Raw genomic sequence first — 27949 nt, 5'->3', positions numbered from 1 at the left:
TTAAACGTTTTGTGAGTTTTAGTGGCTCCTAATTGTTATTCCATTCTAATTTTTAGATTAAAATAAATTTATATTCTCATTGTATACTTGGGTTCTAGAATGTTGGAAAAATGGAGGGAAATGGTCTCTATCAGCAGGTCTTTGGGGAATGGAATTTGAATGTTATTTATTTGGAAAGGATTACAATTGGTATGAGCTCAGAGGTCAGCAGGCAGAACACACTACAAAAGCAAATATCATTATTAATAGGACACATAATGGAGGGTTTATCTGTGTTTAAACAGAAATGAGTAGTTGCTTTCCACTCCAGGAGGGGTTGGTTGTCTTGTTAAAGAGGATCCCAGCTCAAAAGCAAAGCAAAACCCGTGATCAAATGGTTTCTTGAACTAGAGGATTAGCTCAGGTGTTTACCTTTGACAGTCTTTCTACTCAGGGCATAAAAAATGGCATGTTAAACTGGAAAAACATTTTGTGTACTGAGAAAATGATAGTATTAAGTGGTAAGGTAATTCTTATTCAAACTGAAAATGTCTCTTTTTCTTTTACTCAAATTGAGTCATCAGAACTTTCAGTTAAGCCAAAAAAAGGAAGAAAGAATAAAATACTCGGAAGTAAAACATGCCCATACTTACACAATTTCAAGTTAGAAGTGGTTGGTTAATTATCTTTATTAAGTTGCTATCCACTGCAGTGCTTAGGATTTTAAATTTCTAAAGTGCTGAACAAATATTAATGAATTGATTCTTACAACACTCTTTAAAATGTGGTAGTGTTGTCACTGTGATTTCTAAGAGAGAAATTTCAAATCATTTCCGTGAGGGTACACTGGGCAGGAGTGTAGCAAGTTTAAGATACCCTTAAGTAAGTGAGTCCTGTTCTGGAGGTAAAGTATGCACATCTGCAACAATTAGGGAATAATTCAAGACTGGACATGATTACATGTCAAAATAGACAATAAGTGATCAGAGAAGAGAGGTAGAAAACTAGATCTGCAGACAATATTAGAGCAAAGGGCTATTTTGCTTCTTAAGGAATGGGAAGCATAATAGACTATGACTTTCTTACACCCTAACTGCCTCAGTACTATAGTTACTTTGAGACAAGGGAAGGTAATCATTCTTCCTTAGCAACCTCTGAACACATGTGTAACATACGATCCTTGCACTCAAAGACAGTAACTTTGGCATCTAAGATGGCTGCAATCCTGCTTGTCAACTTTTCCTAAAACAAGAGACAGTAAAAATCAGGCATTCCCTAGGATCTGATCTTAAAAATTAGAGAAATGTCTGGAAATTTGGAAAAAAATAAGAGTTGGGGCAAACATTGTGCAGTTTCCCACATGAGTTCCCCCTTCCCTGCATTTTTTTAAATAAATTAACTCATTCATGAGATTTCCAAATGCATTCTTTTGACATATGGTTAGAGTGTAAACATACTGGATTTTTTTCAGGGAAAGAAGTAACCTGATTGATTCAAACAGTACCTCAGAATTTATTCAGTCATGTCAAAAGTCACAACTTCTTTTTATCACTTTGGATTCACAAAATTGCATCCGAGGAAGATATATGCTCGAGTGTGATTGCTCCCAGACATGCATTTTTCTCCCATCAAGGCTCTGAAGCAATACCCAAAAGCCAGCTAGTACTTGTGTGGGTTGTGGTGGCACTGATCCAGGGTGATTTCCCATTGCATGTCGTGCCAAACCTGTGAAACCATCAGGATCTATCCTGACACCAGTCATTTTCTCTCTGGCATCTAAACTTTGGATTCTTCTGTTGATATCCCTGTTCTCCAAGTTTAACCAGCTGTCGTGCATTGCTTTTTTGAGGTGAGGGCAGGAGTGATGAGCAGGTGAGTATGGGAGTGAACATGTGAAAGATCAAAAGCATGTGAAAAATTGCTAAAGAATAGAAGAGTTCTAATACCAGAGACAATGCTATTCTTACATTTTGAAATGAGCAATGCAAAAGGCAAAGTACACTGGAATGAAGCTGAGGACTGCCAAGGATTATGTCCCCCCCACGCCCACATGTCACCACGCTACTCGGCAGCAGGAGACACTGTTGCACTGTGCTCTTTTCCCAAAGTGAGGATGAAATCAGAGATCATCTGTTTGTGAATGTGGGGAAACGAACCCATTTTTATTGCGAGGATTTAATGTGATGTTGATGGTAAGTGACATGATCACTGCAAACAGATGCCACATGCAGTCTCATTGATTGATGTGCAAATCTCTGACAGCAGAAGCCCAGGTGGTCAGTTTGCCTTCAAGGTTGTCTTACTGACGTCTAGTCAGGAAAGGATCTTCTTCGTTTCAAATGTTGGAACATGAATCACACTGACAGAGGAATAAAGGGTTCTTCTCTCGGGCTGTCCAATCCAAAGGATGAGCAAAAGGGGGAAGTTCACTACAGATGAAACCCAGGAACTCCAAAATGCCCCTTAACAAATACTCATCTTTAAATGGAGAAAATGTTCACCCAATCGTTCACTAGGGCCTGTTTTCTTGCTGAAAGCAACATTTTATTATCTTTTTAGACAGTTGCTCTTACCTTGAGAGTGTCTGCCATCCTTCTAGATCTATGTGGGACAATTTTGGTGAATTTGGGATTTAGTGGAATGAGGGATTATGACCCCTCATGCTTTTGTGTGAGTTTAGATGCTGTCATTGCACAACGAGAAAAAAGAAAAAATGACTTTACCATGTGTAGTAAAAGAGGGACTGACTTAAATTAGAAAACCTCTCAGGAAGCAGCCAGAAGAGACTTTCCAACTGAACTAAGTTGGGAGACATGTGCAGCTTGGTTTTAATTGGTACAGTCTGATTAAGCAAATCAATAGAATGAAGTATTTATAAACTCTAGAGTGAGTGGTATTCTTTAGACTCTCAAGGAAGTATATATTAAGTTAGACACTAATCATATGTGATTTTATAAGGAAAAGCACTTGGCAACAACGTGAGAAATGATGGCATTGGGTAACGTGATATAGTGAAAAGGAATCTGAACCCAAAGCCTATACATACTTCATTCCAATGGGAGATTCTAATTCTATTTTCTGGCCTGGTTTTTGATTGATTGGCTCATATGATGTTGGTTTTAATATTTGTTAGAGATTTTCTTCTACTATAAAAGCAATACATATTTTTCATTAAAAATTTGCATAAGAGGCCGGGCGCGGTGGCTCATGCCTGTAATCCTAGCACTCTGGGAGGCCAAGGCGGGTGGATCGCTCGAGGTCAGGAGTTCGAGACCAGCCTGAGCAAGAGTGAGACCCCGTCTCTACCAAAAATAGAAAGAAATGATTTGGACAGCTAAAAATATATATAGAAAAAATTAGCCGGGCATGGTGGCACATGCCTGTAGTCCCAGCTACTCGGGAGGCTGAGGCAGGAGGATCGCTTAAGCCCAGGAGTTTGAGGTTGCTGTGAGCTAGGCTGACGCCATGGCACTCACTCTAGCCCAGGCAACAAAGTGAGACTCTGTCTCAAAAAAAAAAAAAAAAAAAAAAACTTGGATAAGAAAAACCATATTTTTACTACCCAAAGACAACCATTATATTTCTCTATGTGCAGGTTTTTAATTTTTTAAAAAACATACCATATATGCAATTTATATTCTGTTTCTTAAACTTCACACTGTATCACATCAGCTATGTTTTGTGTTAAGGTCTTAATTTTCTTTTATTAGTACAGAGATAATTATCAAATGAATACACTGTGGTATTCTTAATTATTCCCTCATTGATACTTACCACTTTCTTGCCATAATAAGTACTGTTGCAATGAACATTTCTCTGCAAAGCTGTGTCACTAGATCTTGGTTTATATTTATGTAATTGGCTCCCAGGCATAGACGTATTCGGCTAAACTATAAAAACTTTTTCAAGGCTTCTGCGAGAAATCCTGGAATTGTTTTCCAGAATGGTTGTTTCAGTTTACACTCTCTCTAGCAGAGTGTGATAGTGTTCATTTCATGGCTCATTCAGATGGCTGATTTTTGAAACTCTCTTGAGATTTCCTGAGGCTCAGTGGAATCTGGAAGGAGGTGGTTGCTGTTTGACTCTTTCCTTAACCCCCCCTTAATCCTTTTGTGTCCCCTTTTCTTCATTATGCGATGAATTACAAAATACCTCACAAAAGTGTTATGTGGAAAAAAAACCGCAAAAATAAATGGAAAATCATTCATAATTTTAAAATACTTCTTAAGTACCTGCCATATATGGGATTATGTTATATACAAAGTTTTAAAAATTGGGAACACCTAATAAATTTTTACTTTCACCAGATGATAGTAGTCTAGGGCAGGGGTCCCCAACCTATGGTGAGTTGTATAATTATTTCATTATATATTACAAGGTAATAATAATAGAAATAAAGTGCACAATAAATGCAATGCACTTGAATCATCCCAAAACCACACCTCCCCTCCCCAATCCTTGGAAAAATTGTCTTCTATGAAAATGGTCTCTGGTGCCAAAAAGGCTGGGGACTGGCTGATCTAGGGGACGAGAGGATAAAAAACTTTGGTTAGGAATTAGGAGACCCATTCTCTATCTGGCTGTTTCACTAACTTGCTAGGTGACCTTGGGCAAATTACTTAAGGAGGGTGTTAGATTTAACCAGATCATCTCTAAAGTGCTTCTGATTCTAAGCATCCTTGATGGTATTGGAACTATATTTTCAGAAAGGAATGACTCTTCTAACTCCTCCTCCTTCCAAAATCCAAATGGATAACACCTGTAATATTTATTTCCCAAAACTTTCAGTGAGTTCAAATCTGTATAGCCATACTGGGGGAACTTTTTTGTTTCTATCCAGATTTACTTTAAAGAAATATCATGATGAGAGCATAACCTTTGCATGATCCTTTTGTCAGTTAAACAAAAACAGATGAAAGTTCTAACAAAGAATCCTTTAAAAATATAAATATACTGCAGAATATGCCAAATTATACCCTAAGCCTTGTAGTGTAATGGTCACTGGTTTCAGTGGGAATTTCACACAAATCTTTGAAATCAAAATGTAAGGCTTGTAATTACAGCACAAAAAATATCCTACTCTAAACAGATAGCATCACTTTATCTAGGCTGCAATTAACACTTTGTTTATTTCACTTTTGTGTATACTCTAAAATATGGTCTTAGGAGGAAAAAAAATCATATATTATTTCCTAGCAGGATTTTCTTACGAAATATTTAGTTAGATGTGTTTTTTAAAGTAACAGCTTTATTGAGATATAATTCACAAGCCATATAATTCACCCTTTTAAAGTGTATAATTCAGTGGCTTTTTAGCATATTCAGAGTTGTACAGCCATGACCATAGACGTGTGTTAAAATGAAAATGTCTGGACAATATACCTAGTGCTTGCTTCTGTTTATTGGATTTAGTGTTATATATAGATTTTTTTTTCATTCAAGACTTTGTAAGAATTTAAGCCATTCAGAGTTAATAAAATAAGTGGATATATTTTATGGGCCTATTTTCAGTTCAGCTTGAAATCTATCATCTACCAAATCTTACTTGGAAATATTTTCTTTACATAAAAAAAATTACAAGTGTGTGTTGATTTTATAATATGATGAAAGATGAGTAAGTTGCTTGCAAGAGTTCATATGTTTCTGAATTTATTTTAAATATTTGTTATTTAAAATTTTGGCTTTCCTCTCTTGACTTATAATTCCAATGGATGATTAAAAAAATACGTCATGCCCAGAGAAAAATACATGAAGGTGATAGAGAAATAGTAATTGTCTCTTTAAGCCATGAAAAAAAACAAAACTGCTTATGTCTTGAGAAAGCATAGGTATGATTCAAAGTGAAAAGTAATAATCATTGAGATATTTATATTTCATCCTAAGTATTTCAGAAGATCAGTTATGAAGGCGTTAACTAGATTTTTCTACTTAAGGCTTTGCTTCACAATAAGATCGCTAGTAATTTCTCTTAACTATTTTATAAACAAGCTTAAGCAACTTACTACTGTACTGAATGACTTTCTAGTAATATGTACTAATATAAAAGCATATTACCATTGCAAGTTTAAATAAAACCTTTTCTCCTTTACACTCAGTAAGCTTTCCAAGAAGCCATCTCAGTTGTCTTAGAAATTGAATGGGTTGTCATAAATTATTCTCCTATTATTCAACTTGAGAAATTAGAACTCATTTTACAGATGAAAAATTTGAAGTAAACCTCTTACTAGACAGGTTAAAAAAAAAGGGGGGGAAGGCTAGTAGTCTTGCTAGGATCTTAGAACAGACGTGAATGATAAGAACCTCTACTGGGTCTGTAAAAATTACTTGAGATGACCTTGAATCAGTCATTTAACCCTTACACCACCTCATTTATCTCATCTGCTAGATGAGAGCAAAGAGTGTTTTAGTTACATGGTTGCTTATGATAACCAAAAGTAGTTGTATAACATCAAGTAATTGTATTTAATATAATATTCTATCACTGGGAAAGACATCACCAAACTATCAAATAATATTTTTAATATAACCTATACATTTTCTGTGGTATCTTTATCTATATTTGGGAAGCTAGTTGGGCTGTGAATGTAAAATACACTGAAACACTATGAAGGTAAAAATAAGCTAATGGGGATTATATAGTTTTAGAGACATTATGCACGTTGATTTTTGTTACTTTGTTGTTCAGGGAACGTTGAGATACATGAGAAGCAAACTTAGCTTAAGGAAAGTAAAATGACTCATAATGAGACATCAGAAAAGTTCAGAAAAAAATATACGACAGTTAGCAGAGATCAAATACTTAGAGAAAACAAACATGGAAATAAGTTAGAGACTGACAATGGTAGGCATAACTTTCATTTTTGTAAAATTGGTTGGTTATTTCTGGAAATGTTCTGTGTTTTATAATGCAGTTTATATTTTAGTTGGGTGCTAATTACTGAGGCAGCATTGTCTTCTAGAAAAAGACTGATGCCCTCTGCTGTCATCTTGTTTCCTTCTGCTTGCTGTCAAAACAAGAGAGGGCAAAATCAGGCATGGTGGCTGAGTCCAGGCACATTGGGTGGCCAAGGAGGGAGGATTGCTTGAGGCCAGGAGTTCAAGATCAGCCTGGGTAACATAGTGAGACCATGTCTCTTCAAAAAATAAAAAAAGTAGATGGTCAGCTGGGCGTGGTGGTGAGTGCCTGTAGTCCCAGCTACTCAGGAGGCTGAGATGGGAGGATTGATTGAGCCCAGGAGTTTGAGGCTGCTGTGAGCTACGATCATGCCACTGCATTCCAGCCTGGGCAACAGAGTGAGACCCTGTCTCTTAAAAAAAAAAAAAAAAAAAAGGAAAAGAAAGAAAGAGCAAACCCCATGACATAGTAGCCAGGGAGTAATACTGTGAAATTCTGGCATCAGCACCCACATGGGCCAAGTCCTGTCTATGTGTGACTCTTTTACAACTTCACTCAATTTCCCTCTGAAGTGAGTTTGCATCATCATTCAAGTACACAAACATAATTCTTTTTAAAAAGATTCCTGTCGTAATACCATCTCATAGAAATGTGTGCGCCATTGAAATTTGGGTAAACTCGTATGAGGTGGAGGCATCTTCTACATGAGATTTCTCTTGAAGTGAAACAAAAATGTGTTCCTTTGGTGAGCAAGAGAAACCTCAGCCAACAAATTCTTTCGGAACTAGTGAGCACCTTCTTACTCAGTGAAGCAGCTTGAAAGATTATGTAAAATGTATGCTGACCAGACAGGCCTAGAATTGTTATTTTTTTTGTCATTTTATCAAAGCATATGGGAAATTCCGGCTGTAGATGGCAGTATCACACTAAGGCATCTTTTCAGCAGCCTCCCATGGCCAAGCTGTGAGATGCTAAAAGCTCTTTGGTGCCTGGAAGACTACAGTTCATTCACTAAAAAACAGCCACAGTTTTTCTTTGTTAGAGGTGAAAACATTTCTTGATTCTCCAAGCGTCCATTTCTAAAGTCACTATGATCAGACCTACCCTCAAAGCTCTGGGCATGTTCCTCTAGTCGTGGGGTTTGGGGAGACTATGTGTAGAGCTTCTGAAAATACCAATTGTGGGGCCTTTGAAAACAGAATTGTCAGCATTTCACATTAATAGACCTTTTATTTGTTTGCTTTTCTTCCTGATTTATAGACAGCACTCCATTATGGAGGCAGTATATCTTCATTTAAATAGCTTTCAGGTTATTTATGACTGGCAATGACTTTGAGGCTGGGGTGTTTTACTTTATTTTTATTAACAGGTTTATTCTGGTGCTAGTGATAACATTGGAGCTTAAAATAAACACAATTGAACAGAGTTCTCTGGATGATTGGAATAATCAGAGTTAATTGCATGACAGATCCAAATTTTTCTATTTTCATTTCCAGCTACATTCTAACTAAAATTTATAACAAAACAAAATAATAAGTACTCAATAAATGATGAAAACTCACTCTGTGACACACACTGTGTCAAGGCTCTTTTATGTCTTGTTTAACTCTTGCTACAACCCCGCAATTATTCTTATTTTGCACCTAAAGAAACAAGGACAGAGAGATTCAGTGACTTGCCCAAGACCTCACAGCTCATAGTGCTGGAGCCAGGCTGAGATGCAGGGTTTTTATGATAATAGCAGTTCCTTCAGAGCCATATCAGCCATTTCTCTGAGGGAAAAGAGACCTTAAAGACTGGATGTGACTTGCAAGCACTTGGAATGGATGGTGGGTGATTCTGAAAATTTCTGTTTCTTCATTCAGTATGCATTTACTAAGTTTTTAGCATGTACCAGGCCCAGGGTAGGAACTGATGGAACACTAACATAGTCTGTAGTGGGGAAACCAGCACACAAATAATTATACCCCAGTATATTCTGTCCCTGCATTTAGTACCTCGTATACCATGGTAACACAGGGGCCCAGAGAAGGCAAAGTTTACCTGGGGTGAAAGGGAAAGAGCCTTCCTGAAGGGCTGGAGGAAGAGCATTCCAAACAGAGAGGCAGTATTAACCAAGCACAGCACGGTATGCGCCTTCCATAGCCCAGTGCAAAATCTAGAAAATAATTTCACTGAGTTCAAAAAGAAGTGTCAGACTCATTATTTTCTTAAAATCTGGTAGTCTAAAGAGTATTGTTAACATAATAATGCTAAATCTCAAGGTCACTTACAGGGCAAACTTGACCATCAAATATATGGTGAGGAATCTGGGAGGGGAAAAAAAACATAAGAAAATTAACATTTATTGAATAGCCACTCATATTAACATTTCTCATTAATTCTGTGATATTAATATTAATGCATCTGTTCTCTGATAAGTCTTTAAAAATTAAGGAACTTAAGCAACTAGGAAAGGGCAGTGTCAGAGCTGGGACCTGGTGACTTATAGTATCTGCTCTTTCTTTCCTCATCGTACCCAAAAGTTGAGCACCTCAAAGTCTATGTGCTGGGACGTGCTTATGCACTTTACCCTTCAGAAAGTGCCTCACACTGTGACTCAGGTGGTTTACTTTTATAAATCACAAATCCATTCCCATTGCCAATGCCTCATCATCTTACACATTGATCAAAAATTAACCTCCTAATCCCCTCTAGCCTCAGTCTTAGCACTATCAATTCACTTCTTTTCCTAAAACAGAACTATAATCATATCATTTTTCCAAACAAAAATTTTCATGCCTTCTAGTTGCCTTCATAATAAAGCTCAAACTCTTTAGCCTTGTACTGTTCTGAAGACTAATTTCTTAGCCCTGTCTTCTCTCTCTCTCTCTCTCTCTCTCACACACACACACACACACACCCCTTTCTTTTATCATGACTGTAGTCACACTGGATTACTTACTGTTGCCTGAATATAGTATGTTCTCTTTCTCTAAAATGTATTTCACATCTTTTTCTGACAAGATCTGACAAAATCCAATTAATCTTTCAAGGCCTAGTTTAAATGTCACATCCTCTGTGAAACCTTGCCCTATCTGCTTGGGTTAAATTAATACTTCCTCATTTATATTCCTACAACACTATTCCTACCTTCATTAATGTGCTTATTTTGTGTTACAGTTGGTTGTGTCTATATATGCCTGTTAGATTGTGTTGTCATACTCACCTTAGAGTGTGAAAGCCACTAGCAATTCTTCATAAACCAAAGTAGTAGACACTCAAAGTGTTTATTGAATGGATAAAGCTCAGTTATCTGAATTCACATAGGCATTATAAATAATGAATTAGGAAGGGAAAAATGAGATTACGAATTATGACAGGCCTGCTGATTGTAGTGAAATGCAGCTCTCTCAGCAAGAGGAAGACAGAAAGCCATATGAAACCTAAATGACTAAAAATACCAGCTTGGGATTATTTACTATGAAGTCAAATGTTCTGCTTATTCCAGTGGACCTTGAGGTGACATTGTTGCTGTACAATATAGCCGATACCAACAGTAATGGTCCAATATCACTATAAGAGTGTTTACAATTTGTACAGAGTGTGTGCATTCTTATGCATGGTGGCATAAGGACAGATATATATTATAAATCAGTGGAATAGAATTGAGACTACAGAAATAAATCCATGTGTTTATAGTCAACTCATTTTTGATAAGGGTGCCAACACCATTAAGTGGGGAGAAAATAATTTTTTCAACTAATAGTGCTGGGACAACTGAATATCCACATGCAAGAGAATGAAGTGGGTCCCCACCTCACAACATGTATAGAAATTAACTCAAAATGTAACAAAGACCTAAATGAAGGGGGTAAAGCCATAAAACTCTTAGAAGGAAACTTAAGTGTCAATCTTTATGACCTTGGATCTGGCAATAAGTTCCTAGATATGATACCAAAAGCACAAGCCAAAAGAAAAAATAGATAAATTGGACTTCATCGAAGTTTACAACTTTGTACATCAAAGGACACTATCAAGAAAGTGAAAGGCAACCTGAAGAAAGGGAGATACTTGCAAATCACATATCTGATCAGGTCTAATATCCAGAATGTATTTTTAAAATATTACCATTCGATGATGACAACAAAAAACAATGCAATTAAACAATGGGCAAAGGACCTAAATATGCTAGTATGGCACCAATTCTTGAAAAGAAAAAAAAAAAGGACTTAAATAGGCAATGGCCAAGAAGCATATGAAGAACTATTCAACATTATTTGTCACTAGGGAAATGCAAAGCAAAACCACAGTGAAATACCACTTCACACTCACTCGGATGGCTGTAATAAAAAACATGGAAGACACAATTGGTGGTGAGGATGTGGAGAAACTGGAACTCTTATGCATTGCTGCTGGGAATGTTAAATGGCGCGGGTGCTGGGGAAAGCAATTTGGTAGTTCCCCAGAAAGTTATAGAATTACCATATGACCCAGCACTTCCATTCCTGAGTTCCTACCCAGAAGAACTGAAAACATGTATTCATATAAAAAATAGTACACAATATTCTAGCACCATTATTCATAATAGCCAAAAGGTAAAAACAACCCAAATGCCAATCAACTGATGAGTGGATTTAGCAAATATTAACATTTTGCTATATTGGCTTCAGTGAACTTAGTGTGTGTGAATCTGTCTTGTTTATTTTTATATTTGTTTTTACATATTTGAATCCATAAACAATATATAATATTTTATGTGGTTTTTAAATTTTATATCCATCCTACTGTATTTTGTTTTTTTACTCAATATTTTAAATATATTGTAAAATTTGTGATGTAATTTTAAGACATTAAAAGACTTTCACAAATGTCTGCTAACATGGTCTCCTTCCCCTTAGTGCCCTGCTATCTTCAGGGCTATCCTGTTTATTTCAGCAGCTGAAAATTCTAATAATCAAGGTAATATATAACATAAAAGATAGTTCAAAAATATACTCAAAGTACCTTCTAAGTATTTTTCTGTTGTCACTAGGGTTGCAGAATTTAAGCTCTAAGACACAAAGCATTTGAAGAAAATCATGATAAAAGTTACAGTAAGTACTCAAGAATCTTTGTTTAATTATATTTCAATTTCTGGAGAACATTGGCCATATACATAATTCAAGCATTTTATCAAAATTAACATTATTGAGCAATGCACATACATTCAAAATATTTAAACGGTTTGGGAGTAAAACTACGTCGATAGCCACATAAAGTCAAAAGTATAGGCTAGATTATAACCATGTTTAGTGTCTACACACAACCCCATATGTTTGTATCTTTAAACCAGAACTTGCAACAGTTGTATTCTCAGACCAGTCCTTAGCCTTCAACCATATTTGCTTGAGAAACTAGTTTTATTGGGGGTGAGCTTCAGTTTTTGATAGTTTTATACATCCTTCAAGTACCCCCACGTCCTGCCCCAGTCTAGCTAATTTTCATAACCTGTATACTTGACAACGGCCTCCTCTCCTTTGACTCAGGGTGGACATTTGTCTAGGCCTGGAGTGTCATGCATGTCCCTATCCTCTCCTTCCCTCTCCTCCTCTCTCCCTTCTTTGTGTTACTTTGTCAGTTACAAGGACTCAAAGATGGACTCACTAGATGTTTGGCTCCCAATGCTATCCTCTGGCACCTGAGCCATTAGGTTGGCAATTCATTTATCCATCTTTCTAGCTAAATGTTTCTCATGATCTCACTCGTAACATTATTTTCCTGGGTGGTATTTTTCATTGTTGATCTTTATGCTTAAATGTACATTCTTATTTTTCTCTGTGAATCACTATATCAACATAGGTGTGGTTGGTTAGATAGACACAGGAGATGCGTGAGCTAAATCTGAACCTGTAGAAACATTCTATTTTCAGTGCTTATAGTAATGATTTGTAGGTTTGTAGTATTTCTTTCTGGCTTCTTTTCATGATGGGTATGGGTCTGAAAGTAAAAAAACTGGACATAGATAGAAGTTGGTAGGGGAATGCTTAGATCAAGACATCTAAAGTAAAGGTTTGCTTTTGAATAACAAAAATGCACACGAAACACATAAAAGAAAACAAAGATTACTTCTCAAAGATGGTTCTCAGGTAGAATTAGTCACTATAACTTTGTAATACCTTCCAAAGTGTGCTTCCTCTTTGAACTTATAATTGAAATGAAACCTGGGTTAATTAGCATGTAGCTTCTTGCCTCAGAGATCAACCCCTTTCAAAACCCCATGGAGAAGTCAATTTCAATGTCAATCTTGGGTGTTGGAAACTTCTTTTGGCTTTAAAATGCTTTAAAGTATCCAACCTCCCAGATCTACAGAAAAATAGATGTTTGTTAAGCAACTTTTCTGCTTGTTTTCACTTCATTTTCATTTTTAGTTTTCATAGAGATAATAGTTCCTAGTAATAATTGTTTCCAGTGAAAAGAAGTTTAAGGCAAATTGAAAATATTTTTTGAATGAGCTCAAGCAATTACAATTTATATAGAATACAATACTGTTCGTTCTGTATTCCCTTACTCATAAGTGATATTGTTTGATCATTGTTAACATGTTAGGTACAAGATCAATGATTTCTGCTTGATAATACCTTATGCTTTAAAGTGTATTTAGTGTTTGTTTATCATCTGGTTTTAATGTGGTAGAGTCATAATACATAAAAGAGAATATTCACTAGGCCCATCTTTTGGGTTACGCCCATTAACACAAAAGTTGTAATGTTTTCTAAAATGCCTTCGTGTAATTACCAGTTACGCTGAACTTTTCACAAGTTGCATCAATAGCGAGTCACTTCAATAAAAATCCACCCGTATGTACAGTAGAACAAAAGAAGTGGGCAAAAGCAGTTTCAGCCTCTAGACAGATGTAGGATTTTCAAAAGGTACAAAGAAATAACCTTGTGTTAACTTCCCATCCTGTAGAAGAGCTGTAAGAAGAATACTAAATAATCTTGTCCCATGTAAACATTAATAGAAAACTAATGTTTCAGCAGGTGTGCATGTTGCTTTTTACATTGAATACAGTAATCTTTTGATCATGTCTCTGTAAAGGTTTGCTTTCCCAGATAAGCTATGGCTTCTCTTAAAGGCATAGCTTCTCTTTCTGGAAATTTCTTGACATCCTTACTAGTTTTTGTTTAAAAAAAAAATTCTATAAAAGTGATTTAGAAAGTAATTGTCGGCCATTGTGAGAATATTTGTTTTGCTTTTAGAATTTCTCCTATTTAAACTAACTAACATCTGTTAATAACTATGTCATAAGCTAATATGAAGCTTTATAATAGAATTATACTTGCAAGCTCATGCTATATTAGCTTCACTAATCAACAAGTATTTATAGTATGCCCACTGCATAGCCAAGACTGGGCTATGTATTGTGTTACATAAATATTGAGAAGAGGTAGTTCCTGCAAGGAGCTTATAGTCTTGCTGAGTGAAGGACATTAGCATCTATTATTAATATTAATAATATGCTAAGTGTAGAATTAAAGATGGGCATGACACCAAAGTAACAGGTAAATTGTCAACAATTGGAAAAGTCATTTTTAAAAAAACAATTAAAGTGATGGTATATTACTGTGTTTTGAAGGTATCATCGCTACCAAATGTTTTAACAGTTTCACCTTTTTCCAGGTTTTGTCAGTAATAGCCTAAGGACAAATTTTTCCATCCCTAATGCTAATGCTTTAATTCAAACATGCACCACAGTTTGCCTTCCAGCCAGGCTTCCTGCCTCTCTCTTGCCTTCTCTTACCTCTGTCATCCACACTGCATCCAGAACAATCTGCCTGATACTTTCTGCTAAAACTCTTCCGTGGCTCTTCATTATGAAACGAATAAAACCCAAGCTTTTTAATATGCACCTAAAACCTTTGGACCCCCATTGCCCAACCTTATTTTTGGCATCTCTGCATCTAGATTTTTATGCTTTAGTAATACTGGATTTAAAAAAAAAAAAACTGTTACACACAACATGCTGTTTCATACCTTTGATGTCTGTTTTCCTCGTTATGTTCCCTCTACTAGGGTAGCACTTCCTGTGAATCTTTGCATGGCTAATTCTTACTCATCTTTTAGGACCAGGAATCATTTTCCTCTGAGGTTTTAGGTTGAACTTAAAAAGTCCCTTTTGGTCAGGCACAGTGGCTCATGCCGGTAATCCCAGCACTTTGGGAGGCCAAGGTGGGAGGATGGCTTGAGGCTAGGAGTTCAAGACCAGCCTGGGCAACACAGTGAGACCCTGTCTCTACAAAAAAATTAAAAATTAGCAGGGTGTGGTGGCATGCACCTGTAGTCCTAGCTGTTCGGGAGGCCGAACCAGGATCCCTTGAGCCTGGGAGTTGAGGTTGCAGTGAGCTGTGATCGCACCACTGCACTCCAGTCTAGGTAACAGAACGAGACCCTGTCTCTCCCTCACACACACAAAGTCCTTTTCTCTGTGATCCCATAAAAATATCTGCAAATCTCTATTCAGTATATTATATTGAAATTATTTATGTAATAGAGAGGACAAGTCTTCATTTTTTTATCAGTGAACCTGAACAGAATACATATATATTTGTAGGTCTTTTGTAGTAAACACAATAGTTCAGTAGGTGTTGTTTTCCTGTTTATAGCTTTACTACTTTTTAGCTGAGTGACCTTGGGCAAGTCACCCCTTTGAAAGAATTTTTTTATCTTTAAAAAAAAAGGTAATAATATCTAACATTTATTAGGCATCTGCTGTGTCACAAGCATTCTTCTAAATACTTTGCACGTGCACAGAATACTTGAATGTTTATAGCAGCACCGTTTATAAGTGCCAAACACGGAAAGAAAGGATGATCTGAGAGACCAAAATAGATGCCCCTTTATCAACTAAGACTGACCTTAACATTAAGGAAACAGAGTTACCTGAGGGTTGAGGGTTCAGGGCCTGGCTAGCACAGCAAATTTCTAAATTCTCACAGCTGAAATCCCTGACAATAGAAGTATCGACTCTGATTTACTGCCCAGACCACTAAAACTCTGGACAGAGGACCGGCCTTAGCCTTACAAACATTCTTTTCTTTATTATTTTTTTATTTCAGCATATTGTGGGGGTACAAAAGTTTAGGTTATGTATATTTCCCTCCCCCCCCCAATCAGAGCTGCAGGCATGTCCATCCTCTAGACAGTGTGCATCACACTCGTTATGTATGTATACACCCATCCCCTCCTCACCCCTCACATCTGCCCGACACCCGATTAATGTTATTCCTAAATGTGCTCTTAGGTGATGATCAGTGAAACCAATTTGATGGTGAGTACATGTGGTGCTTATTTTTCCATTCTTGGGATACTTCACTTAGTAGAATGGGTTCCAGCTTTATCCAGGAAAATACAAGAGGTGCTATATCACCATTGTTTCTTATAGCTGAGTAGTACTCCATGGTATACATATACCACATTTTATTAATCCACTCATGTATTGATGGGCACTTGGGTTGTTTCCACATCTTTGCAATTATGAATTGTGCTGCTATAAACATTCAGGTGCAGGTGTCTTTTTTTTATAGAATGTCTTTTGTTCTTTTGGGTAGATGCCCAATAATGGGATTGCTGGATCAAATGGTAGGTCTGCTTGTATCTCTTTCAGGTATTTCCATATTGCTTTCCACAGAGGTTGCACTAGTTTGCAGTCCCACCAGCAGTGTGTGAGTGTTCCTATCTCTCCGCATCCACGCCAACATTTATTGTTTGGGGACTTTTTGATGAAGGCCATTCTCATTGGAGATAAGTGATATCTCATTGTGGTTTTGATTTGCATTTCCCTGATGATTAGAGATATTGAGCATTTTTTCATGTTTGTTGGCCATTCTTCTGTCTTCTTTTGAAAAATTTCTATTCATGTCCTTTGCCCACTTTTTGATAGGATTGTTTGATTTTTTTCTTGCTGATTTTCCTGAGTTCTAAATAGATTCTAGTTATCAGCCCTTTATCGGATGTGTAGCATGCAAAAATTTTTTCCCATTCTGTAGGTTGTCTTTTTGCTCTCGTGACAGTTTCTTTGGCTGTGTAGAAGCTTTTTAATTTAATCAGGTCCCATTTATTTATTTTTATTGTTGCTGTGATTGCCTTTGGGGTCAAATCACCTCTCACAAAAATCAAACCACGGTGGATAACAGACTTAAACTTAAGGTGTGAAACTATTAGAATTCTAGAAGAAAATGTGGAAAAAACTCTTATAGACATTGGCCTAGGCAAATAATTTATGAAGAAGACCACAAACATTCTTTTCTAATAAGCAACTGCAAAACCTTAAGCCAGTTTCAGCCAGTTTATAGAGGCTGCGCACAAACTGTCTTTATGTTGTGTAGTTCACCTTCTGATGTAAAAAGTCAAATTCTACCTCATTTTAATGTTAAAACCCCACCCCAAAGTGAACATGGGATTTATGTTCCATATATGTTTACCCATTGCACAGGTGCTCAGCTCCCCTCATAAATATGTATAACTTTCCCCCCAGATCTGCTGAATATGTATGATGGCCCTACAAGGTATAAAACCCAACCTGGTCCTTCCCCTCTTCAAAGAGAGAGCACCTTCGGCCCATGCCAGAGACTACGTCTTCCCAGTTTACAAACCAGTATTGCCAGTAAATCTGTCTTTTCTCCTATTTAGCCATCCTGATAATCTTTTGAATGACGCAAGTATGATGTCCTTCAATTGGTGAATGGATAAACTGTGCTATATCAACACAATGGGAAAAAAAAGAGCCAGTGGGTATTTGGAAAATCTCTGTACCTTCCACTTAATCTTGCTGTGAACCTAAAACTGCTCTGAAAAATCAACTGTTCAAAAAAAAAAAAGAGCTATCAAGCCACCGCAAGACTTGGAGGCATGTTAAGTATATATTGCTAAGTGAGGGAAGCCAGCTGAAAAGGTCGTATATACTGTATGATTGCCACTATAATCCATCAGGAAAGGCAAAACTGTGCGACAGTAAAAAGATCATTGGTTTCAGGGAGAGGAGGAAGGGATGAATAGGTGGGGCACAGGAATTTTGTTACAATACTGCACTGGTAAATGCATGGCATTATGCATTCGTCAAAACCCAGAGAACTGTACAGCACAGAGAAAAAACACTAATGCAAACTATGGACTTCGGGTAATAACTTATCAATATTGGTTCACCAGTGGTAACAAATGTGCCCCACTAATGCAAGAGGTTAATAACAGGAGAAACTTCGTGCATGTGAAGCCGGGGCGGTGGTAGCGGTGGTATATGGAATTCTGCACAATTTTTCTGTAAACCTAACCCTGATGCTGTGCTGCCTCTCAAATATTATTATAATAGTCTAATAGTCTCTGTGTCCTCCCTAGAGGTGAATTTTGTCACAAAAATCTTCCCATTTACATTGTATGTGTCTCAAACTACATATGCTTTAATCAAAATGGGTTTATTCTATTTGGAACCAAAAAAAAAAAAAGTGTTACAAAGCAAATACATACCTGTCATGCAAGTGAGGACTTTCAGGATTGGCACCTATAAATAACCTGCTTGCCTCCTTAAGATGCATGTGTGTAAGGATAGAAGCACGTGCACACTGAATGTACTTACACATTTGCTGCAATCGGTGTAAGAAACCAATGAAAAATGTGATTGTCATTTACAAGTTGGAGCATGCAGTTCATTATTGTCTAGTTCATTACTTCTTAAATAAGAAACACCAGAATTATATCTTCTTCTGAAGAACTATGGCATGTGTAATAGCCAGAGCCATTTTAAAAAATCCTAAATTGAGATCACCAGCTTAGTGGAAATAGGGAGATATGAGCTCCAAATGCTCTGACTTTGGTAGGGTTAGGTAAAAAAATAGAGATTTCATTTTAGTGCTGGTTTTTAACATTTAATTTCCTTTTATAAAAGTAGTTTGACCTTTGTGGAACACGGGAAATGTAAAGGGACTGAAAGAAAGACCGAGGGTTTCTCTCCCACCATTCCAGAACCTTCTTCACCATAGGTCCTTAGACCAGACCACCTGCTTTAATATTACTCAACTATATTCAGATGGATGGGCTTCTATCTTGTCACAGCAAACATGCTAAATGAATCTCCTGCACTTGAGACATACAGGATAATGTTGTCCTTAGCAGCTATATACTTGGCATAATACGGCCTGTTTACCTAACAGCTTGCTGTGTGCTTAGTATGTGAAGTTCCTTTTCATGGCTGTTTGTTTCTGTTGGACTGTATGTGTTAAAAATAATATAAGGTCAAATTCCATAGGAAAGCATGGTTGTGATTGAATTTCCAGTCCTAAAGTCTGGACCTACGCCAGTAGGATCTGGGAATGTGGCAAGGATAGTATGTCTTGCGCTGCAGCACTCAAAAGTGACTACTTAGGTTGATTAACTGGTGGTGAGGATTGGGTTGGAAAGGTATTTCAAGCAGACTAATTAGCAAGCAGTCAGATGTGACAGAAGAGCAGGTAAAATATGTACCATCTCTCTGGAAGGAGCTGAAAGAATGCACTGGGAAAAAAAATGGAAATAAGTAAGATATGTGCTAGAGCCATAGTACAAAAAGTTAGTTTCATGGCATGCCTTGCGCTGTTGAAAAATAGAAGAGTTCTTAAAATGATCGGAGTTAGATGCAAAAAGTCCAAACCCTAAATGTGAGTATTTAGCCACTTAATTGGAGGCAATTAATATAGGTAATGTTGACTTCAAGCTCATTTTATTTATTTTTTATTGATATATTCAAGTTTATTACTGCACAGTTTTCCTAAGTAGACTCATAAAGCATGAAATCTGTCTTTAAAAACAAAAGGTATTTGCTGTCCCCCAAAATACATCAGTCTAAATTTGATCAGTTTTCTGTCTTTCTAATTTCCTTTGTAAAATACCCAGCAAAACCCATGTATTCATGCTGATACTTTTGGAGTTAATGTTATTGTGCAATCTGGCCCAAGAATATCACCCTGAAAAAATGGATTGTGGTTTTGAATGTGATTATGATTGTGAAGATGGTGACTTCTCTTATGTGGTTCAAACAAGGACCGTTTTAACCATCCCCTCAATTTTTACCTGTGGGATTTTGGTTCTGACTTAGGGTTCTATTCCAGACCACTTTCTTTCAGTCTCCTTCCGGGAATGCCTCTCTTGCCTTTTAGTCTAATGAAATCCTATTCATCTTTCAAGGTATAGATTAAAAATGCTCTCCTACAGAAAATCTTCTCCATTCCCCATTCCCTACCCTCCAACCTTCCCCAAAAGAATCATTCCCCCACTCCATGGTTCCACAGGACCTGGTACTACTTCTATTAACAATACTTGTCACATTATATCACAGTTAGCATGTATTTATCCTTCTCTCAAATTACTTGCAAGTTGCTGGAGGGCAGGAACTATCTTCTTTAACCTAGAACACCCACTCTCCATGTTCAAGAAATTAGCACCAGGTCTTACACATGGTTGGCACTTAAATGTTTTTTTTGAAACCAAAGGATCTTCAACATAGAGATTATTTTTCCTATGGGGGAAGGGCGGCATATTTTCCAAAACATTCTCCTGCTTTGTTATTGAATGAGGCTTCCTGTTAGCCCACATTCTCCACAATGTGGATATGAGCTTTTCCCCTTTATATCTTCATACCTGTTAATCAATTTTTCTCATTATGAGATTGGACATGTTACTTTGAATCTATTTATTTATTCAGAAAGTATGTGCTGACCGTCTACTAACTATGGCCTTGTTGAAATTTTCATCAACATGAACCCTTTTTCCTAAAATGCTGGTAAACATTAATCTCCACTATTATCATCATTTGTGTAGCATTTTACAACTTTCAAAGCACTTTCACAACCACCGTGTCATCAGCTCTTTCCCAAATGTCGGAAGCAGATTTTATTACGTCAGTTTTTAACACATTTCTTAGATTCCCATCTCAGTTTACTGCAGAATGTTTAACCATGATGAATCATAAAATATAAGATCTCAAAGGGAGTTTAAAGATGATGGAGTCCTGCCCCTTCCTCTTGCAGATAATTAAACTGGGATGGTCTCATCTTACAGATGAATAAAATAAGATCTGGACAGAGGAGGTGACTTCTCTGTCACATATTCTTAATGGCAAAGTCTAAACTGGAATCTGTTTTCTGAGTCGTAGTTCAATGTTCTAGCCATATGGCCTTTAGGACAAAAATCATCCGCATTTTTGAGAAATTCTATTTATTTATTTTTTGGAAGAGTCAGTTCTGACACTGTTTTGCAAATCTCTTTGTTCTTGTTACAGACTTCTTCCTAATTTCTATCCTCTTTTTCTTTGTCTGCTTTCACCATCTGAAGTGGAACTTATGTACACCTAACACCATGCCTGACAACTTTTTCTATGCAATTTTTTCTCTCTGGTAGATTTTATCTATTTAGCTTGCTAACATTCATTTTTTTCAAATCTTTTATTTTTGAGATAGAGTCTCGCTCTGTCACCCAGGCTAGAATCCCATGGTGTCATCATAGCTCACTGCAACCTCAAACGCCTGGGCTCAAGTGATCCTCCTGCCTCAGCCTCCCAAGTAGCTGGGACTACAGGTGCACAGCATCATGTCTGTCTGATTTTTCTATTTTTTATAGAGTCACGGTCTCGCTCTTGCTTGGGCTGGTCTTGAACTCATGGCCTCAAGTAGTTCTCCCTCCTTGACCTCTCAAAATGCTAGGATTACAGGCATGAGCCATAGTGACCAGCCCCAATCTTCTAATTTCTTACCCATTAGCTCTTGTTTTCAATATTCAGACAGTTAGTTGGATAGTTTTACAGCATTTACCCAGAGGTCTGAGGAGAGACCCGGGTAACGTGATTATGTGGCCTCCATTGCCAGTAGTACTCCTTCCCTGAGAACTCAGAGAATTTTAAACTGCAATGAATTCTTAGAGATATTTGGTCTAACTCCATCGTTTCTCCAGTGAAAAGAAACTTCCTAAAGTTATATATCCTGGATCCAAATCCAGGATTCTAACCATAGTCTCTCTACCACATTGTACTGCTTATTGCCTGGAAATAAGAAAAGATTTCTGAACAAAAGCAAGGGCGCTGGCTGAGTACAGAGAAGGGAAACCAAAGAGTTTTTGCCAATGAGATCCTCAAACTTGATATGCCGAACTGGTCAAAAGTTTAAAAAATTTGAGAATTCTTTTTATAAAAATTGACCTTAATTTGCAACTAAACCTAGAGAAGTCTTCTGAAGAGCCCAGCAAACCTTATCGCACTCTTCCAATTTATCAAATTATTAAAAATATAATTTTTTTCTTAAGGTAAATGAGCTTTATGTGGCAATTTTCTCGTCCTTTATGCCATTTTATCTCTAAATACAAGCCCTATTATTCTTTTCATGGAACATTATAGGGAAATACTGATAGTGCCTGAGCTGAAACTTAACTGAACTTAAACATGGTACGTGAACCCTTTATAATTTATTAACAAGATTTGAGCATAGAGCCTGATTTTTTTGTAAAATTTGGTTCTGTGAGACATAGTCTTTTGCATTGATTTAGGATACCTAGATGCAGACTGAAACTTTCCAGACTTGAGAGTGTTCACAGTTTCGTAGCTTAGTTGTAAATCATCTTTCATTTAGAAGATTTAAAGACAGACTAAAGACCTAAATCTTTTCAGTCACCTTCCTAACTAGGAAAAGCCTCTAGATGAGCCTTATTATGGGTTTTTCCTAATGGATTAGAACAAACAGTTTGATAATGTTCAAATAGAACAAATACTATCACAAGGAAAACAACATTTTCCTCCCAGAGCTAAATGTAAAATTAGGTGTCATTATAGGGCATTTGGAAGATGTTTGAAAGCGTCTAGCCTGAGCAGGCCAAACCGCCCGACCGTAATGGGCAGCAAATCAAAACCAGAGTGGTAGGCTTGTTGTTCCCATATTTGTTTTGCTTCATTCTGCTTGATTATTTTGGCAAAGCCAAGCTGAAACAGCAATGCTCTGAAGTTCTGTAAATCTAAGCTTTTAATTAGGTAAAAGACTCTTTTTGCAGCCCGTGTCGAGTGCTCATTTTGTGCTTGGAATGCTTTATTCCGTACTTTGGTATGTTTTGGAAAGAGCTGTGGCACTCTGAGCCGAGTCCCTTCAGGAGTCACGAAAACCCACCATGGATCTGGCCCGAGTTTTATCTGTTTGGATGTTGCACTGTAGGTGCCCGATGCATTTGGACATCTCTGGAATTTTCTGCCTATTTGCATGTTAAACACTGAATTTTGCTTAAGGTGAACTCTGATTGAAACTCTTCTATTTAAAAATGACTTTTAAATTTAAACATATTTTTAAATTAATATTACCTATAAATGGTAGATTTTTCTCAGAAGAACTTTCTACTTTTCTGCTAGTATTTTCTCAAATGTCTCACTGCTTTGCACATGTTTTTATGTCTGTGGTTTTCAACTGAAAAATGGAACATAGGAGAAAAGCAGTTATCCAATGATGATACAAGACTGGCTTTTTTTTTTTTAAGTAAAAACAAGTTTTATGGTCTTTAAATTGATATTTTTCATTTGGATAAAGCAGTCTTGAAATAATATTCTCATATACTAGGACTTTAGAAAGGTCAGAGTCTGCCTTATAAAGAATTCATTTAAACAATGTAAGGTTTGAGAGGGAAATCTTGATTAGAATCAACTAGGACAAGTATATGTATGGAAACATAAGTCACTTTCAACATTTTTTGGTGCAGTTATAGGAAATCCCTAAACCAGTTTCCTTCTGAAATAGGAAATATATTGTTTATAAATTAGTAACCACAGTTAGAGGATATTTGCTTTCAATTAGAATTGAGTCTGCTTTTTGCCTGGAATATAACATTCATCTACATTATATAAAAAGTAGCTGCTCTTATGAAAATAAATCCAAGAGTATGTATGTCAATACTCAGATATTAAGAATGTCTTGCAGACAAAAATTACCACCCATAGATGATCTTATCACACTTATTCTTGTGAAACAGGTGTCTGAGCTGATTCGGGAGCTTTGGTTTTATTTTTGTCAGTGTTTAATTTCCTGCCATGCAGATGCACTTAGTGTTACGAGATTTATGTGATTAAGTGTGCAAAATGACAAACAAGGTTGTCTGGTGCCCATCTTCCCTATTTAGTCAACTAATCACCTTGGATCCTGGGCTCTGTCAATGAGCGAGTCCTTTACACCACACCGGTAAGCCGCATTTATCAATCTAAAGATTTGATCTGCACGTGACCGCATTAGTTAGAGGCGAGGTCTCAGATCAAAGTTACAGTCTGGATGTCATGGTATAATCCCAGGTTGGAAGTAGCTTCCTCGGTTAACTAAGCATCTTTCCTCCTGGTTATGTTGACACTGCAATCCTGCACATGTCCTTCAGCTTAGGTGGGAATCACAACAGTGTTGCCAAGGTTTGAAGCCTCCAGGGAGATACACTGGTCAACACTGTATCTTCTCATAGCAATGAGGTTGCTTGGAATCTAGAATCATTTTTTTCTTGGAAGCAGAGAGTATTCGTGGTGAAGGCGTGAAGCTTGTACAAAATCATCCTGACTCCAGGACTGTAGTTCGTGCATCTTTCACTTGTCCTTTACTTGACACACTTGAGGGATTTGAGGTGATTAATAGCTCTCTCTCCTCCAGGTGATGACTGCCTCCCCGAAGGTACTATCATCTTAGCGTATTAGTGGCAGTAATGACTGGGATTTACGCAACACTGTCTTAAGGAAGATTGCAAAGTATTTTATGCTTATCATCTCCTCCCTTGGAGGTACAGGTCAGAATTGTTATTTAGAGGATGCTGGTGGGGAAACTGAAGCTCTGCATTGAGGGGACTTGTCCTAGGTCTCGCAGGTACACAGTGGCCTGAGCAAGGCATAGGTCCCTGTCTCCTGATGGCTCAGCCACTATTTCTTTGATCAGATCGCTGTTTCCTCTTCATTTTTCACAGTGAGTAGGAACCATTGGCTTTCACGTTTTACCCCAAGCATCGCAACAACAAAATCTCCCAGCATTGTGAAAATACGTTTGTGTACTAGCTTGAATTTGTATTACAGCATATGAGTCTCTGCATATGGTGTGACATATCTTTTTAACAAACAGGTGTGTGACAGGATGACCTAAGTCTGAGTCCTCAAAGGTGAGGCGTAGGAGCTGTTGCGCTTTGTTTGTACAGTGTGCCCGGATACACAGGTTGCGTGTTGTGACTGTGACTAGGTAGTGCTAGAGATGGTGTGAGACTCCTTTTTATCTGGAGTTTCAGTTTCTCTTGTTTTCAATTTGCATAGCATCCTTTCCTTCACCAGCCCTCGTTCCAAACCTCACCATTCATATGTGACTGTGGGAATTGACTAAACTCTTTTGTAATTCTATAGAACTCCTTAAACAAAACAGATTATGCCTTTGGTGCTTTGCGTACACCATGCCCTCTAACACCCAATTCCTTTTAGCACCATCAGCCCTAGTTGGAGAGCCTTTCTTGTGGTAAAAACACAATCTGATGAAGACAAGAATTCAATTTGACTCACATTTGGCTTGAAAATACGTTGTTGAGGAAGGATACTTAAGCATATTTTAAAACATAGCTATTTCTCACTTTGAATTGATTATTTAACATGTTCTTTATAAAGAGAAGGGAAACTTAGACGCATTGAGCATTAATTTTGTACCAGTCAGTCTTACATGTTTTCATAAATCTGTCTTATCCAAACCTTATAAAAACTGCAAGATGAATGTTCTTCCCTCCCTAACCATTTGAAGAGAGGAGAAAATTGAGTCAGAGAGGCGAAGTAACTTGAACAAGTTCCTTAGTAATAAACTAATACATAGCAGAGCCTAACCTGGAGCCCTAGTGTGTCTCAGAGTTATTAGCCACACGACACCTAGAGAGGCCTTGGGTCACTTTAATCGCCATTAATGAGTATCATGGAAATACCAGAGCTTACTTAAGGGGGAAGCTTCACTGTATAGAGAGCCATGCCCATGCAGATATTAAATACAAACACAAAAGAAATCTTTCCCAGTCCTATAGCTTGTGACATTTGAGAAAACCTTCTCACAAAGACCCCACTTTCAAAGTAACTGTAGTGGCCGGGCACAGTGGCTCACACCTGTAATCCTAGCACTCTGGGAGGCTGAGGCAGGAGGATTGCTGGGAGCTAGGCTGATGCCACAGCACTCTACCCCAGGCAACAGAGTGAGACTCTGTCTTAAAAAAAAAAAAAAAAGTAAAATGAAATAAAAGTAACTATACTGTTTTAAAATCTGAGATAACAGTGAGGAAATCTGAAGAAAAATGTGTGTCCTAGGCTCACTGGCTTGGCAGAATCAAACACCTTTTGGATTCAAATTTTGTAGGGGAGTGAATTATAGGAGAATCTGGTGCTTTTAGTCAACATTTCAGCATTTGGGTAGAGTAAAAACAAATATTATCTGGAAAACGGAAAATTTCTATTGGCCATTTTGCTTTTTTTTTTTTTTTTTTTTTTGAGACAGAGTCTTACTCTGTCACCCCAGGTAGAGTGCAGTGTTGTCATAGCTCACTGCAACCTCAAACTCCTGGGCTCAAGGGATGCTGAGAAGCTGGGACTATAGGCGCACACCACCACGCCTAGGTAATTTTTCTTTTCTCTCTCTCTCTCTCTGTTTTTTTTTTTTTTTTTTTTTTTTTAGTAGAGACAGGGTCTCACTCTTGCTCAGGCTGGTCTCGAGCTCCTGACCTCAAGCAGTCCTCCCACCTCACCCTTCCAGAGTGCCAGGATTACAGGCTTGTGCCTGGTCCCATTTTGCATTTCTAAGCACTAACAATTTTAGACAGAACTCTTCTCTCTAGACGCTGTGGATGGATAAAAGAAACGTTCCCCTTTCTAACGGGATCTAAGCATGGACTGGGGGTGCTAGGGAATAGATTACTTCCAACTCTTAGCATCAGTGGATTTAAATTTTGTAAACATTAAATTACCTTGTAATTGTGCCTCAAAACAGCTTCAGAAAAACTGTAAGTCTGAAAAACTTGTAGCAATCAGGCCCAATACAGACTCAAACCAAAAAACAGCACTAGGACACTGGGTACCTGGAGGTGAAGAAGCGGTCCAGGAGGTGAGAGGAGACATAAGTTCTACCTCATAAGCATTTCTGCACAGGCTCCAGTGACACAACCATCCGTGTGACTCTGAAAATAACTTCTGAACTGTAGGCAGGCTGTAGATTGATTGCCTATGCCTGGCTGATGTTTTTCTGAATATTTAATCCTAACAGGGAAGCCATTCATATTCTCAACGGTAGAGGTCCTCAGTACCACAGTTCTCAGCTAAGATGCTGAAAAATGCTCCCACCCCTGGATTATTTGGCATTTATGGTTGCTTATGGAATTTAAGTCACTTTATGGGCCCGATTGTCTATTTTTATGTCATTAATAAACAAAAAAATTACAGTCCTCATTGTCTGAACTTGGCTTAAAATTTCACAATCTTTTTTAACAGCTGAAATAATGTGTCAAAAATGAGTTGACTCAACAATGGAATTATGTGAAAAAAATATAAAAACCATTCTCTTTAAATTTGGGAATAAAAAGACCATGGGAAAATGTTTAAAGATTTCTTGTGATGGAAGAAAACAATGATTTTTTTGTGGGGATGAGGGATCAGTTCTGGTTTTCTGAAAACTGCCAGTTTACTCATTGTCTATTGTATTTAGGAGGACAGAGCTACAAGATACTTCGGGCATTTCTTTTTTTTTTTTCTTTTTGTTTTTTGCTTTTGTTCCAGGGATTTTTATTTGAATTTTCTGCCTATAAACTCAATTCACTAAGAACTTCATCGATTCCCTCTTTTCACCAAAATTTGACATTGACCTTAACTCCTCCCAATTCTTTTTTTTTTTTTTTTGAGACAGAGTCTCACTTTGTTGCCTGGGCTAGAGTGAGTGCCGTGGCGTCAGCCTAGCTCACAGCAACCTCACACTCCTGGGCTCAAGCGATCCTTCTGCCTCAGCCTCCCGAGTAGCTGGGACTACAGGCATGCGCCACCATGCCCGGCTAATTTTTTCTATATATATTTTTAGTTGTCCAGATAATTTCTTT

This window comes from Lemur catta, chromosome 15 (assembly GCF_020740605.2).
Source record: "Lemur catta isolate mLemCat1 chromosome 15, mLemCat1.pri, whole genome shotgun sequence".
Taxonomy (NCBI): Eukaryota; Metazoa; Chordata; class Mammalia; order Primates; family Lemuridae; genus Lemur; species Lemur catta.
This window is presented reverse-complemented; position numbering follows the sequence as displayed.